The sequence below is a fragment of the Vanacampus margaritifer genome, chromosome 19 (assembly GCF_051991255.1).
Source record: "Vanacampus margaritifer isolate UIUO_Vmar chromosome 19, RoL_Vmar_1.0, whole genome shotgun sequence".
Taxonomy (NCBI): Eukaryota; Metazoa; Chordata; class Actinopteri; order Syngnathiformes; family Syngnathidae; genus Vanacampus; species Vanacampus margaritifer.
The window spans coordinates 10,367,774-10,384,050 of record NC_135450.1 but is presented as its reverse complement, the minus strand read 5'-3'; the positions used below and the strand labels follow the sequence as shown (position 1 = coordinate 10,384,050).

Below are 16,277 nucleotides of genomic sequence, written 5' to 3'. Positions count from 1 at the left end.
AAGGCTCCAAACCGAGGAACGCGCTGACGTGGGTCGCGCGCTACAAACGGCGCGTAATTTAGCGAGCTGTTTATTTGTTTGTGGCTTCTTTTCCATGACACTCTTAATCTCCTCGCTTGGCCTGTAATTATAAGCAGTGCAGTGCAGCCTCCCGAAGTCCAACACCCTCGAAAGAAGTTCAACCAAATCTTTCTGGTAAAAAAATCTTAGCTTAGCTTAGCTTGCTAGTGTCTTTTGAAGGCTCTTTGAATGTAACTTACGAATGTTTGTCTACGTGTGCCCTTCAACATGACTGGCGACCTGTCAGATAACCTACCTATCAGCTAAGCTAGCTTCCAAGCTCCCCTGTGACCCTCATGAGGACAAAGCCCATAGAAAATGGATGGCAAAAAAAAAAAAAAAAAATCGAAGCATTAGTTTTGCAGCTAACATATTTTTACACTTTTGCGGAAGTTAAGATGTAAATCAAAACATCAACCATACAAGTTTTATAATAGGGACAGTTGCACTTACATTTCCAAAGGTTGTTTCATTTGATAATGTGAAAACAAATTGTGATAAAGCGATAAAATTGACCTTCTTGATAACATGCAATAGCGATATAAATGCATGCTCCATTTAGCCAGGATATGAGAGAGAGAAGGGAGGGGGAGGGAGAGAGAGAGAGATAGAGAGGGAGGGAGTGTGTGTGTGTGTACACGGGGATGTGCCCTCTTGAATGCAGCTCCACTCATAAAGACACCACGCGTCACTCAATTATATGTCTGCATGATTAGAAGCTTGGGCTCTGCGTAAACAGCCCGCGTAAAAATGTACATTTTACCACTTAGCGGCCCGAGCAGCTGTTTACAGGCTGATGAAGGGGAAGCACTTGGCTGCACCGTATATGCGTAGCGTGTAAGTTAGCGTCGTAGTTTGGTCTTTCCGTTTACAGTGGGAACCTCCCAATAGTACAATGCCGTAAAAGAGGTACAGTTTGAAGTTCAAATAAACTGTTTTACAGTAAAAAAATAAAATAAAAAAATCAACGCACTCATTTTGAGTTAATTTAAAGCCACTATTTTTTTTAACGCAAGATTAATGACCAAGTCGCAACGCGGCAGACACGTACACGTTAAAATTTAGCAGTAATAAATGTGATAATAATGCATATATTTGTGGAGATTGGGGTCAAGCTGTATTTTACAATTTTAAAAATGTTACTTCATGTTAAAGATTAGATAGCTCTTAATATGAAAAGAAAAATGCACTAAGCTGTCAACATCTTACAAATGCAATTATGCCAACTAGTGGCAGAAGGATTTACCACAACACAAATCCATATCACACTTGTTTTTTTTGGCAGTACAGTAAATATTTTTAATTTTAACTCCATTTTATGATTTATTATGAAATTACTGTATCAATGACTACTTAAAAAAAAATCCACTTTTATCGTAACAAGAGTATGACAATTTAGAATTTTTTATTTTTATTTTGCATTCTATTGTATATTTAGAACATAAATAAAATTTGCGATTAATCCTAAATTAACTATTGAAGTCCTGCGATTAAAAAAATTGTATCGCCTGACACCCCTAATATAATGTAGCATCGTAATCACCCAAACACAAAAAGCCAAGCAAGAACATCCCAACATACAAGTGACACCACAACGTTTTCAATCACCTGCCCACCGAGATGATAAAAATGCGTAGCGTATAATTTAGTTAATTGTGTGTACCCTCGAATACATCTCCACTTTCAATAACTCACTGGATGAGATTAGACTGATGTACCAAATATGTTTTATCAGCATGTCTGATGTCACAGCAGAGGTCTACAACGCATCTCATATCAGACGAGGCAAGGTCAGATTTTCGATAGGGTTTGAGGTTAAACAAGCCCAATGACACTAAACAAGCTCACTGTTGATTATTTTCTATCCTTCAATCTCATAAACACCGTCATGGTTTCTTTTATATTCAACAGTCGGTGTTGTCAGCCTGCAGACGTGGCACTTTTAGGCTTAATGGGGTGGGATTGAGTTTACGATGGAGTTCTGTTCCTGTTCTTATGAAAACCGACCTTAGTCGGAATATATGTAGTCGCCATCACTACTGTAATACACATCTTGTTGTGTAACAGTAAAATATTTTATGTTTAAAATGAGACAAAAAAAAAAGCTTGCAGTAAAATCACATATAAATAAAATATTTTTAAGAACAATCCATACAATGAAAAATGAATATGTGATCATATACAACATATTAATTTAAGTGCAACATCAATATTTGATGCAGCAGTCAACAATGGGCTACTTTTTTTTTTTACAGAACATTTGTTTTGTTTTGTCGTTTCAAACAAGTTTTGCTAGCCATGATGTCGACTATTTTGTTGACACAAGACAGTTTGACTTCCTGTCACTTACCTATTTGTGTTCCATGTACGAACTCATTAGGCCTCTGATGTATTGAACCCAAAAAAATCACAACACAAACACATTGTGGACCCCTGTTAAAATTCTAAATATTTAATTACATATTGTTGCTTTGGTTAATGTAATATTCATGTGCAATATCTGACTTTTCCTATTTCCTATTTTTGTCTATTTGGTGTTCATGTTCTGATTTAAAAATGGATAAATCAGCAACAAGTTACTCAGTAACCAAATAGGTAATCTATACGATACTAGGGACTTTTTTTTTTTTTAGACTGATACGATACTCAAATCTTCAGTACTCATTGATACCATAACCAAGTGCCGATACCATTAGTACTTATGATACATAAATTTCCACCAAAAAACAATGACATATTAAAAAAAAGAAAAAAAGACCTATATATACCAGTTATAGCAAATTTTCTTGCCGATACCAAGTGCCGATACCATTAGTACTTAAGATACATAAACTTTCCACAAAAAAACAATGACAGATATACCAGTATCAATAACCGTCACGAGTACTGATACCATGAAATGTGTCCTGGTATCGGCCCGATACAGATACCTGGTATCGGTACTCGCCCCACACTAACCGATACCAATGCCAAGTACTGATACCACTTGTAATTTTGACACACAAAATCTCCCTCCCCCCCAAAAAAAATAATGACCGATCATTTTAAAGAAAGACCTATATATCTCAAAATAGCAATGTTCTATCCTTTTAAATTTCTAGCTTCTGATTGTTAAATACAGGGATGTGATTTTTCCGCTAATTCGCGGAATTCCGCTTTTTTTTATCTCCCCCCCCACCCAAAAAAAAATCCGTTTTTTTTTTTTTTTTTTTAAGTAGTTCATTGTGTATGCACATGACTCCGACAGATAACATCTTCTGCTATAACAAAGACATTTGAGGTATGCTCTAATATGAGTTTTTCACTTTTCATTTGGTCATGATACAATTATTTGTTCATGAAATTTGAACTCTTCAACATTATTTATGTGTTAACTTAGTAATCACATTAGTTAGATATGATGATATTATCAGTGATAGTTTTCAAAAGCAAAGGCAGTCCAATGTTTTTGAATGTGACTGATTTTGAGTTGACTAAAACTGCCATTTTATATGGGATAGTTCAATATACATTGAAAATTTATGCTGTTGTTTTGTCTATTTCTTTGTCATGTGAGTGCATTGAAAGTACTTAAAAACACGGAAAACCCATGAGCTCCGGGACTTAGCTGGGTGCCAGCGGCCCCCAGACCCCCGGCTAAATTTTCAGATAATTTCACTTTGGTCAAATCACATCCCTGTAAATAGCCACAAGAGGGCAGACAATAGAGTAACGGTCACGAGTACTAATACCTCGAAATAAGGCCCGATATGATACCTGGCATCTGTACTCGCCACTCCCTTGTCATATTCCAATGTAACAGTAGTACTTGACTACTTACTTGAGTACAGTTTTCTTCCATTAGTGGTTATCACCAACTACTGTTTCCCCTTGAGGCAGAAAAGGTTCAATAGTGGATTATTATTTTTTTTTTTACTTTGTTGGTTTTATTGACATATTTTTACCTGCTATGTACGTGTCCTGGGACGAGCAAATAGCAAAAAAAAAAAAGTTCAAACTTGTAATGATTCTCTATTCACTCTCCATTCTATTTCTATTACTTGTTGTATTTGGAGAAATTAATGCTTGCACAGCCCACTAGCAAGGATCCGCTCTATTTATTTGAACAGAAGGTTATAAATTTTTGTCTGGTCTACGTTTCGCAGCTGTGGTCGTCCATATACCGGGCTACGTGCAAACCTGGCCTTCGCACGGCCCAAGTTAGTCCCGAGCTCCGCAATCCTCTTGTCACATTTCATTAAGGCGACGTCTTGCTACATCTGATCCCGTCCGTCGGGCCTGCGGGAGGAAGGCAAGCAGCAGTCGGGGGCGGGAGAAGAAGAAGAAGAAGTCTCGCCGGCTACAGGGAGGACCTGATTGTGCTCTGGCATCCGCAGAATGACATTATAGCAGCGCGGTTTGACGATAATAATAATCCTCCGCGCAGCTGTATAAACATTTAACTGACATCCACTCCCTGGGCACGCCGTATGTATCTTTAACTTTTCGGGCCGGTCTGATGCAACTATTTGTATCTCCGCCCAGCTCGTCTAAGGCAATACTCCGTGCGCATTTGTAAATTGCCGTAAATGTCATTGGAAAATGGACGTCTGAGGAGAAGGAAAGCACACAGCGTGTCGTTTACTCTTAACTCATTTACTGCCATTGACGGCTATAGACGTCAAAAATTCATTTGAACTATTTCTATTAGTTTAACATTTTTTCCCCACTTTTGTTAACAAGAGTGTGAAAACCTAGGGAGGGGGGGGGGGGCAAATTATTGTACATTTAGACCAGATATAAAATTTGTGATTAATCATGAGTTAACTATTGAAGTCATGCGATTAATTACACTTAAAAATTTTAATCGCCCGACGCCCTATTTTTTAATGATCTTTTCTTTTTTGAAAAAAAAGATTATTTAAAAAAAGAAAAGAAAAGATTATTAAAAATTAGGTCGTCAGGCGATTACATTTTTTTATTATAATTTATCACATGATTTCAATAGTTAACTCATGATTAATCACGCATTTTATATCTGTTCTAAATGTACAATAAAAACTTTTCCTAGGTTTTCCTACTCTTGTTAACAAAAGTGGAAAAAATATTAAACTAATAGAAATAGTTCAAATTAAGTTTTGACGTCTAAAGCCGTCAATGACTGTGAATGAGTTAAAAGTGGGGAGTCCTTGTGTGATTTTCTTCAAGCTGCGACAAACCCCCTCGCTATCTAGCGTTTTTTTTTTTACCCCCGGTAACGTTTGTCTCCATTCGTGGCACTTTGTGTAAATATTTATTGGACAAAACTAACTCTTCTGTATACAATAACCCCTCTTCCACACACAATCTCCTCTGGAATGCCATCTAATTGGCGGCTTCCTCTGTTTATCCGCTTTTCCGTATTTCGGAGCGATGTTCAATCAGGTAAAGATAAAGCCCTCAATCGAAAAAGGAAATCAAACGGGGTTAATCGTGGTCACCCCCGCCCCCACAGACCACGTCTGTAATTCACATGCAAGATTACCATTACGTGTCGTTTGTGTTTGTGATACAATAAACAGACTCCAGATGGCTCTCAGGGTAAGATGTATAGCTACAGAACTGCTGTCTGACTGCACTTCGCTGCTCTGTCTCATCGCAACCACGAGGAAATAGTAATTAAAGCTTCCCAGGTTGGGGGGGGGGGGGGTTCACGCGTCTAGTGCCCCTTTCAATAAAACCGCATGACTAAGATTCGACAAATCCCAGCATAGTGAGAAGCAAGTTCAAACTGTCTGACTCTGGTAGCTTAAGCCCCAACACATCCTTGACACTGCACAGCCATGTATGTAAACGGAAGGCAGGAAACGAGATCTGCCAATTTTCGCTCTGCCCACACCACGCTGTGTTTTTGTATATGTCTATGTAACAAGTAGACAAGTCTATAGACTGGTCTCGAGCCAAAAGTCCGTGAAAACACATACAGCGGTTCCTTGACTTTATTTTGTTCTGTGACCACGCTCATAACTGAATTTACTCAAATAAATCAAATACATTTTCGCCACGGAAATTTCCAGACCTCTTGAAAAAACACAATAGTACATGTATTTTTTAATAAATGAATAGCGCTGTACTGTATGGAAACATTATAAAAAAGGATGAGTCACAATGTCATCAAAGCACATGAGCACACTCAGGGGGCGGCCATTTTGCTACTTGCTGTCAACTGAAGATGACATCACAGTTGCTCAGGGCTCAGCTAATGACCGATCACGGCTCACCTGTTTTCGGAGTTCGGTGGGAAGTAACAAAGTACAAATACTTTGTTACTTTACTTGAGTAGTTTTTTTTATCAGTACTTAAGTATTTATTTTTTAGACTACTCTTTACATGTTTTACTTGTTACATTCAAAACAAGGTCGTGATTTTTATTTTATTTTATTTTTTTAATGCATTAAAACAAAATACTTAACCTGGAAGAAAGAGCAGCGTCGATGTCTCCTGGCTCCACCAATCATATGAAGCGTTACATATGGTCCGCCACATCCCAGCTTGTGATTGACTCTACAACACGCTATCAATGAGGGCCGACACTACAGAGGATAATTTAAACTTGATAGCAAGTCAATTGGCCAATGTATCCAAATTTCTGCTCCATTAGCTAATATCTTTCACATTGACGTAGGACGAAACATCCGGTAAAAAATACTTTTTGCTTCTTTACGTCAAGTACATTTCAGAACCTGTCCTTTTTTACTTTTACTTGAGTAATTATTTGAGTGAGTACTTTTACTTTTTTTTTTACACAAGTAATCGTACTTTTACTCAAGTAGAGAATGTCAGTAATTTTCCCATCTCTGGAGTTTGGTCATGTGACGTTCACAAGCTGAGCCATGATTGGTCGTTAACCTGATCCCTGAGCAATTATGATCTCATTTCATGTTTTTTCCTGGCTCAAATTGAGGCAGAGGTGGTATCGCCCTGATGGGTGACTACCGATACCAGGTATCGTAATGGTGCCAATACCAGTCTTATTTTAAGGTATCGGTACTTGTGGCAGTGAACGATACCATTATAGGCCGCCCTCCTGCAGCCGTTTTATGATCAGGGACTAGAAATGAGAAATTATATGAATACAAAGTTGCCATTAATTTTTGCCATTTTTTAACTACAAGCATTAAAAAAAATCATCCACTAGTACATATTAAATTGTAAATATAGTTCAGCGTTGTTGTAAAATGCTATTATGTGTATTGTATATACCTCTGCCTCGCAACCAGGAAATGGGTGTGTGCAACGGTTGCTCCGTGATCTGTTTCTTCTTCGGTTCTTCCTTTGGGTCTTTCCGCTGCACTGCTGTTGATATAGCGCCTCCATAATGGCGCAACACTGCAACTGCAGTTAAAATGCGTTCCCGCCGAGCTCAATCAACACAGCTGGCGCGCTCTGTTGATCGATATCAGTGGCTCAGGCTGGAGGTGGCAAGCAAATTAGGTGGAGGTGGCCACCTCTGAATTTTGTACGCAGGAAAAACCCTGCATTGTCGGTCGACAGCAAGTCGCAAAATGGCCGCCCCTTGAGATGGATGAGAACAGATTGATTTTGTTGCTCAGTTCATATTCCACAAACACAACATTAACCAGTTAAGATGAGTTAGACATGCCATAAAAGTGGACTTTCAGTGTTGGGATTCCAAAGCAAGCTGCTGATGATACATCTCTATCACAACCACCGGTGATTGATCTGTGATGCAGTCGCTGTACATGTGGAATGGCGAGAGACCCCCTTCTCATGCTTGAACACTAGGCCTCTTGTCACTGTGTCGAATTTTTAACCCAGAATGAAACATTCTATTTTCTTAACCTGGTTAAGTAATCATATTACCTAAGACTCCATAAAGGGGAACAAACAGTAGCGTAGAACCCGGGCTTCTTTTTATGTGCCTTGAGTGGCAGATTGGCTTTCATCAAAGAGCCCCGGCGAGTTATAGAGTCATTCCGCTGTGCCCGAGCATACGAAATTGATCCTCATATGCGCAACATATGGTGGAAAGCAATTTCCACCCGAGCGTTTTAGTATTTCCTCCTAATTAATTTCGCATGTACGAGACAAGCGCGAGCGGCCTCCCAGAACCGAGGCACAAAAGCCAGCTTTGTTCCGTTCGTTCGTCTGCGGTTTTCAAACTCGCCTGCGTTTTTTTGACACACCGTATTAACACCGAAAGGCAAGATTTTGGCCAGGGGAAGTCACATCTTGCACTCAAGAGGGCCAAGGGTGAACTTTTATAATCAGTCAGTCGGGGACCTAAACAAAGATGCCAAGAACGTACAGCATGAGGAAGGCGCGAGGTCTCAGTGAACCCAATCCAAACTGGAGTAATAGAGTTTTAAACGTGTTTAGCTGTTTTCTGTACTAGCCGCGCCATCCAGTCCAAGAAACTCAAATAGCAATAAGTGGAGGCTTTTGTTTGCTAATATTCTTAATAGGGATGTAGGATACCACTTTTCTCTCACCGACCGGCTTTGGAATGACTGCGTGAATGAGAGCAACAAACAATTTATCGGAACCAGCCATCTTTGTTGTTTACATTTGCCACAAATGATTTGAGGTCGGAACTTGGGACAATCCGCGTATAGATAAATCCGATTTCCAACCTACCTCGAATGCAGCATTAGTTCTATCTTTTTAATTTTTTGGAGGTACTTCTAAATGAGATTTGAATATCTTTAACACCTTTTGTTATCTTTAACTTTTTTGGGGTAAATTAGTATTAAAAAATTCCAGATTTTTTTAAATCAAGCATTCCTTTACCACACATAAAGAAAACAGAATAAAAAACTCTAGTGTTCGTACGACTACGAATTTTCGTGAGATTAATAAATTCAGATCAAATGTTCACGTAAACCATATTCTCATACAATCTCGGCTCCTTTCCCAGCTGGCTTCCTGGGCGGGTTGATTTCAAGTTGAGGTAGTCTGTATCCGATATGACCACAACCCGACCTTGATCCGATCTGGTGTACTCGCGGCGTAAGTTTCAGGCATTTTTCGTCTGCTTGGAGTTTCCACGGCGCGAACACACAAAACTACAAAGTGACGGACCGGCTGTGAGACACAACAGTTTCTTGTTCTTACTTGTCGGCACCTCAAGTCAAAAGACTTCCTCGAGCATTGGCGTCGACACATGAATAGTTGCCTTGATCAGATTAATCATTAAAGTCAGGAGATAGGAGCATATCTGGGCTTTGTTTTTAAACCCAATCTCCATGCTGTGACACCTTTGTTTGGATAGGGCGTCTCGGACCACCTGGATGAATGTAACTTTTGTTTGCCCAAACCACACATTTCTCCACTTGAAGGTCTCTTCTTCTTCCACCCCCTCCTTTTGACTGTCAGCTTTTTTTATCTCCAGTAGCTCTTCATGTTTTTTTTTTGGTTTTTTTTAGATGTGATGCATAGCTACAGAAGAAACTGTCCAGAGGTAGCAAGCGCCGCAAACAAAACCCCGAAAAATGGGGTGGTATTTTACCACGCAGATTCAGAGGTGAGATACAAGCAGGTGTTTACCGGAATGTCTGAAGTTGAAGGGAGATGGTGTGTTGTGATTAGAACCGCGAAAAAGACTGCTGACACTCAATCAAAGCTCTTCATGTTCTTCCTGTCTCTTGTCTTCAAGATTTTCCCAGACTAAATTTCTCCCATTTGGCATCCCAAACTTTTTGTTTCTGTTTGAGAACCATAAGCTCTAAAAACCTTTTTTAATGTGTGAGTTGCAAAATTTGCTGTTTGCAAAGGGTCAGAAACTGTCCATATTTAAATGATATTATTTTTAACAAATCATCAGATGTGGATGTTTTTGTTCCTTCAGATCCTAAAGACATTCTTCCTTTTAACTATGAAGACCTACACGGCAGGCCAGGTATTGATTCAGATTTAGTACCTTGTCCATCTATTTGGACGTATTTACAAGCGACCCACTAGTGATGTCAAACATACGGCATGCGGGCCAGAATTGGCCCATCAGGGCGTCCAATCTGGCCCATGAGGAGAGAACACCAACAGCAGTTTTTCACTAAAATGAACTATTGCTTATAATTTATTCCACTTGAGGGCGCGCTGACGACCACATAACCCCTTCAGACACGCATTTAAAAAAAGAAAAAGAAAAATGTAAACAAATTTTAACTCTTTTCCCACATAGAAAAAAATATATTTTTTTGGGAGGGTTGTCTCATGTTTTTATTTGTTATAGTGGACGCCGGGTTGTAACGTATTGTAAACATACCAAGCTTATATGCAACATTTTTAACATGAACATCATGCAAATCATCTTGCTATTGTGATTGGTTAGCTAGGATCCAATCATGAACCAGAAGTGTTGATATCATCCAAATGATGCGTTTTATTGGTTAAGACACACAAATATGTCACAAGCACAAGAATTGTGCACTCTTTTTTTTGTTAAGAAATTTCAGATTTCAGATACTTGTAATTATTTGCACCAATTGAACAGGAAATATATTGACACGTAGTTTGACACCCCTGCATTACATTCATTAAACATCTAATGTAAAACTCAAACGACACAAATGTCAACATTGGCAGCGATGCGGCAGAAATAAGAAATACAAAAAAAGCTTAGTGAGACACACTAACCAGCTAAAATCACTTTTCAAAATCAAAAGCATTTACTAAGTTAACATAGGGTTAGATAGAGTCATTTTCAATCTGTTTCTGATCTGGATTCCACGTTTTGGCAGCAATTTAAACGGAAAATACAAAAGTATTTTTTTTTGTGCGATCACGTCATTTCGGATTATTATGAAATTTCTTAATTTTTGTTTGGCTGTATTTACATTGCAGTTCTTAGGAACTAGTTTGGATTTGGTGTATATACTGTACCCTATCGGTCTACCGTCTAGTCTAGTGACATTAATTTGTAAGTTTCCTACAGGTTATGTCATTTATAGCCACTGAATGAATGCGTGGACGGACACGAATGTCCAGACAAATGCTATCCATCAACTATCCTTTGTCTATTTACAGGTAATTTCAAGTGACCCATATTTTTCTTTTATATTCACATTGCAATTCAAGATATCCGATTAATAGATGATTTAGAAGAGGCTTGATTCTAATCTCAATATATCACATTTTGAATGAATTATACTACATGGAAGCAAGAAATTGGGATCGTGTCCCGACAGTGTCAGTCAGCGATTCCGCTTTGCAGGATGAAGAGCTCAAATGGTTTTTGAAGTTCTCGCAACCCTATTCTGTTGGTGGCATCAAAGCATTTTTCCACAGCGGCAGAGTTACGAGCGCTTTTGTGGCATGCTTCATTTGTTGGGAGCATCGGGCGAAGCGACTCATTTCACCGTGCAGTCCCGCCATGATCTTGGGTTACACCCGTGACTCCCCCGGTATTACAAGCCGATGACTGACAGGAAAAATGGGGTGAGCTCTTTTGCGGGCTCAAACAAAAAAACACCAATAAGAAGGAGAGGGGAGAAACAACCGATTCGACGACTGATCTCAATCTGCTCCTCCCTTATTGGGAAATAATAGCTCTGAAAAGGAAGCCGTTTGAAAAGGGGCCTTTAATCAATTCTCTCTCTTTTGGCCAGCTCGTATGAGTGCGATGCAGATAGGCTCTAATTTGTGTCCTCATGGTGTCCAGGCATCTCCCCAGCGAGCTCCCCTTCGCACCACAACGGGCCTTGATGCCATGTGTGAGCGTCAAAGCTTCCAAGGCTCCCTGGTGGTAAAAATCGCATTGCCAAAATGACCACGACCTCTAAATGAAACACTACCCCCTTTTTAAAAGGTTCCATTCAAAAGCCATCGCTTCTTTTTTTTTTTTTTTTAGGCGCATAAGGTAGCAATTTCCCTCAAATATGGCATGGCCCAATAACTGCAGAAGTAACTGACACCATGTCAGCGCGAAAGAAACATTTATTTTATTTTACGATGTGTATGTATGAGGTTCGAGCTCGATCAAACATAATCAAAAAGGGTCGTAAAGAGTAGCGTGATTGTTTGCAAACATGCACAACCTCGGGAGTTATATTGTTCTTCGTTACCACCCAGCTCTGCAATTCCTCATGTCTTTTTTGTTTTATAGAGCAAGCGGTCGGCCCCGAAGCACTGAGGGGGAGTACATTGTTCATTCCAGAGCCCGTGCAAATCTGTTTTAAGTTCACGAGAGGAGGAACCCTTTAATTTAAACCCCCAAAATGAAGTCATTCATTCCCCGCTAAACTGCAACGTGACCCATAAGGTTAGATAAACAAATGTCCCTTGCATTACTGTCAAAGCGCTCCAGCCCTCGCTCTGCCGTCACGTCGACTTCCACTATCCCGTTACAGCTGCGCCGTGGGTACGAAAATCCGTCCGTTGCGTTTCCCCGAGTACCCGAGTCTTGTTCTCAGGAAGCTTCACCCACAAGGGAGAGAAGACGACTTGTTCCAGAAGAAAGGGAGAGGACGGGGCCTGCGGTGTGCCCGCCGGCCCAGCGGGGCTCGCTCGGGCCTCCGACCAGCTTCGGTGGCTCAGACGCGGGCTGGAATGCGAGGAATCCTGCTGGGCTGAAGTTCGAACGCAGGGGTCAAAAAAACCTCACTTTGCTGCTCGCAGCTCATTTTTCCCTTTCCACTTTTTCGCGGTTGTGTTTGGCTACGGGAAGAATGTCAACTGTAAACCCTCCACTGCTGACAAAGACGTGCCGTTATGAAGTGTTTCAGAGAGAGATGCCCAAAGCCCGGTTTTCAACAGGCACTTTGGTTCGATACATTGTGCGTTTGTTTTTTAACTCATTCAAACCCAAAAATGTGTAAATATGGTTTTAATACCTGCACTCCCAAAACGTATTTAAGTTTTTTTTTTCTGCTAGAGCAAACAGCTTCTGACAATGGTAGTTATTACAAAAAATGACCATCAGGTGGCAGTAGAGTATAAGAGATCAGCCAGGGCCATGATGCAACAAGCTGTGTCCCCCACAGTTTTTAACAGGTTTGTGTATAATTATGAAACTTAGCTATATTCTAATGCTTATTGCTTATTGCTAATTATGCTATAATTATAACCTGAAAAAAATTGTCTTAAAAAACAAAAAAGGGAATAAAATTAGTAATTTATTATTTAATTTAAATGAGAAGTCCACGGGATGGGATTATTTCATTGTATATATACTAGACCTTTTTTGTCATGTAATTTCCTGTGCATTTTTAAAAATGTAAAATATGTGCATTGGCCATAGAGTATAGCGCTACGGTTTGCTACAATTTAAGCTATATAATTCTCATTAATGTGCATTTTAGTGCATTTCATGCTAGGTGGGTAGTTAAAAGCAGCTATTGCCGAGACCAGGGGTGTCAAACATTTTTTGTTTTCATCATCAGCCACATCCTTGTTATGGTTGCCTTCATGTGCGCAGTAACAACTGTCAAGCCACTCAAATGTAGTATTGCTGCATCAAAATAAGTTACCTCGTTTCTAATATTGATTATACAGATCTGCTACCATTCTTTATAGTTAAAGAACAAAATGAAAAAAAAATCCTTATCTTTTATGCAATGGCATTTATTTAACATCTTAACTCGTTTCTGTTTGAGAAAGAACCTCAGTTTGGCTTATTAGGATAAAAAATGCAGACTAGTTAAAGATTGACTGTGAATTATTATGCTAGAGAGGCTGATTAAATGCTGCTGGAATTTACCGCACTTGTTCTTGTTCAGGTTTTTACATATGGCTAGATCTAATGTCCACTGTCCACTAGCTGAGCTGCACTGTGTTTGTTAACAGAAACACTATGTGCCATAGGTTCCATATGTGAACTGTAAGAACCGCCTCAACGTATTACACGATTGACCCTCCATTTGCTTATTATAATTTTCACGGATAGTTTTGAACACAGGTCGAGTAAAAATTATGCCAAGATTCCGTGGATCACATAAAACGTGGAGGGTCCAGATCTGGTCCACGGGCCTGGAGTTGGCATGTCTTGATTCACTGAAACAACAGTCTGGATCCTGACTGGCATGACAACCATAGCTGTAAAAAAAAAAAAAAAAATCTGTTTCAGGATGGCCGATCGAGCAGCACTACCAGCAGCAGCTTGGCCACCGAAAAGAATAATTCCCGAGATATGCCTAATGTGACACTAATTGCTTCTTAGCCTGTCAGAGGACAAGAGAGAGAAGAAACAGAAAGACAGAGGATGAGGGTAAAAGGGGCTGGGGAGGTGGGCTGCGGGTGGGGGGGGGGGTTCTGGGTGCTGACTGAGGCTAGTAATGACTGCCAATGGAATGTCTACACCCATAATCCCCTCTGTCACCGCTGACAGATCCTCTTGACCTGTGAACTCTCCATGTAAGGAAGGGAAAGACAGGAAGTCACAACTTAATGAAATGACCTGGTAGTTAGTCGTCCGTGTGGCCGTCAGAGCGGGTGGCGGGTGACGGTCGCTCGCTAATGCCGCGGTGTAACTGGTGGGCGCAGAATGTCAAAACAAGAGACAAAAAATAAGAATAGTTGGAGTAGTGTGATTTTTTTTTTATCTTTATACAAGCCCTGTGATTGACTGGTAGTAGATCCATGATGTTGTCTGCCTTTCTCAAAGTCCTCCAGTGGACAAAATAAGCAACAACAGTTCATTTTAGTGAAGAACTGCATTTTGCGTTCTGTCCTCACGGGCCGAATTGGACCCCCTGGTGGACTGCTTCTGGCCCGCATCCCATATGTTTGACACCATTGCCCAAGGGGGGGGGCCTTTAACTCTTTGACTGCCAGACGTTTTCAGAAAAGGGATGCCGTGGATACCAGCCGATTTAAGCATTTTTGACTGATCTTTCAAGGTCCACAGAAAATTATGTCTTTGGACTATGGAAACACACATACTACCAAATGAAAGATTGGACTCTCATCTTTCATCAGAAAAAAAAGTTTGTTTCTACCTTATTCCGTTTTTCAGTAATCAACAATAGAATATGGTTAGTTTTGAAAAAACGTCTTTTAACGTCTTTGGCACTCCTCCATATGATTTTACTAAACGTTATATAACGTTTTTGGCAGTCAAAGAGCTAAAGACCATCATGTGGATTCCAATTACTGACCCAGAACTGGTTTCCTGATGCTAAATTAAAGTTAGCCTTATGTGAAAATATTAGTCATTTTCACATAAGGCTAACTTTAATTTATCATTTTGATACTTTTCTGTTCTTGGTTCAACACATTTTATATAAGTATCTTCCGACCAATGTGTGTCAGCACGCGTGTGTTAAAGGCACACAGCAATCTACATTTTATCTGGCGAGCCAGATCTGAAGACGTCGGCCAAAGCTGTCAAAGGTTTGTCATCGATTCTCCTCGCCTTGTCATCGCGCTTATCTGATTCCTCCGTGTTTCTGGCTGGAGGTTTTTCCTCCTCCCTCATGGTAACAAGTCAGATTCCTAAAGCGTGTACGTTCTGCTGTCTTGCTGATTATTATTTTTTTAATGCATGTTTTTTTGCAGTCATGTATTGTGAGGGGGGGGGGGGGGTCATACATCTTACACAGTGTAGTTCTCGTAAGCAGAACTAAACCTGTAAGTGAGAAGTTTTGAGAATTTTTTTTCTTTGATCCCATTTTGATAGTTTTGTTTAACAGTTGCATTTTACAGGAGAAGTATTCTATTCAAGGCTCAAATAATCTAAATATACATTCTATTTGATGATTTTTACATCAATTCCAAGATTTTACTCAAATATCTGTTACAAGCTTTGAAGAAAAAAGTAGAAGCAAAAGAAGAAAAATGTGATTAATCGCGTTTAATTATGGAAAATTGTGCTATTAAGCAGTTAAAAATTGTAATCGTTTGACGGCACTAATATGAATATTAATATACACATCGAATCGTGCATTGAATTGAATTGTTCCACTTGGAAATATATTGAGATTGTTACATAATCGTCTTTAAGTAGAAGCAAAAGTAGAAAAATGTGATTAATCGTGATTAATTATGGAAAATTGTGCGATTAAGTAGTTTAAAATTGTTATCGTTTGATAGCACTAATTTAAATATGTATACGCATCGAATTGTGCATCAAATTGAATCGAATTGTTCCATTTTGAAATATATTGAGATTGTTATCGAATCGTCTTTAAGTTAAAGCAAAAGTAGAAAAATGTGATTAATCGTGATTAATCACGATTAATTATGGAAAATTGTGCGATTAAGAAGCTATAAATTTGTAATCGATTGACAGCACTAATATAAAT

The 16,277-nt window shown here is 39.4% G+C and overlaps 1 long non-coding RNA gene across 2 annotated transcripts in view; it reads left to right on the top strand.

Moving 5' to 3' along the window:
* Positions 1-9,565, top strand: part of LOC144039603 (uncharacterized) — a 50,941-nt gene extending 41,376 nt beyond the window's left edge. For both annotated transcript variants that reach the window (XR_013289493.1, XR_013289494.1), the window contains exon 4: positions 9,465-9,565. This is a non-coding gene — a long non-coding RNA (uncharacterized LOC144039603). The remainder of the gene's footprint in view (positions 1-9,464) is intronic.
* The last annotated feature ends 6,712 nt before the right edge of the window (positions 9,566-16,277 follow it).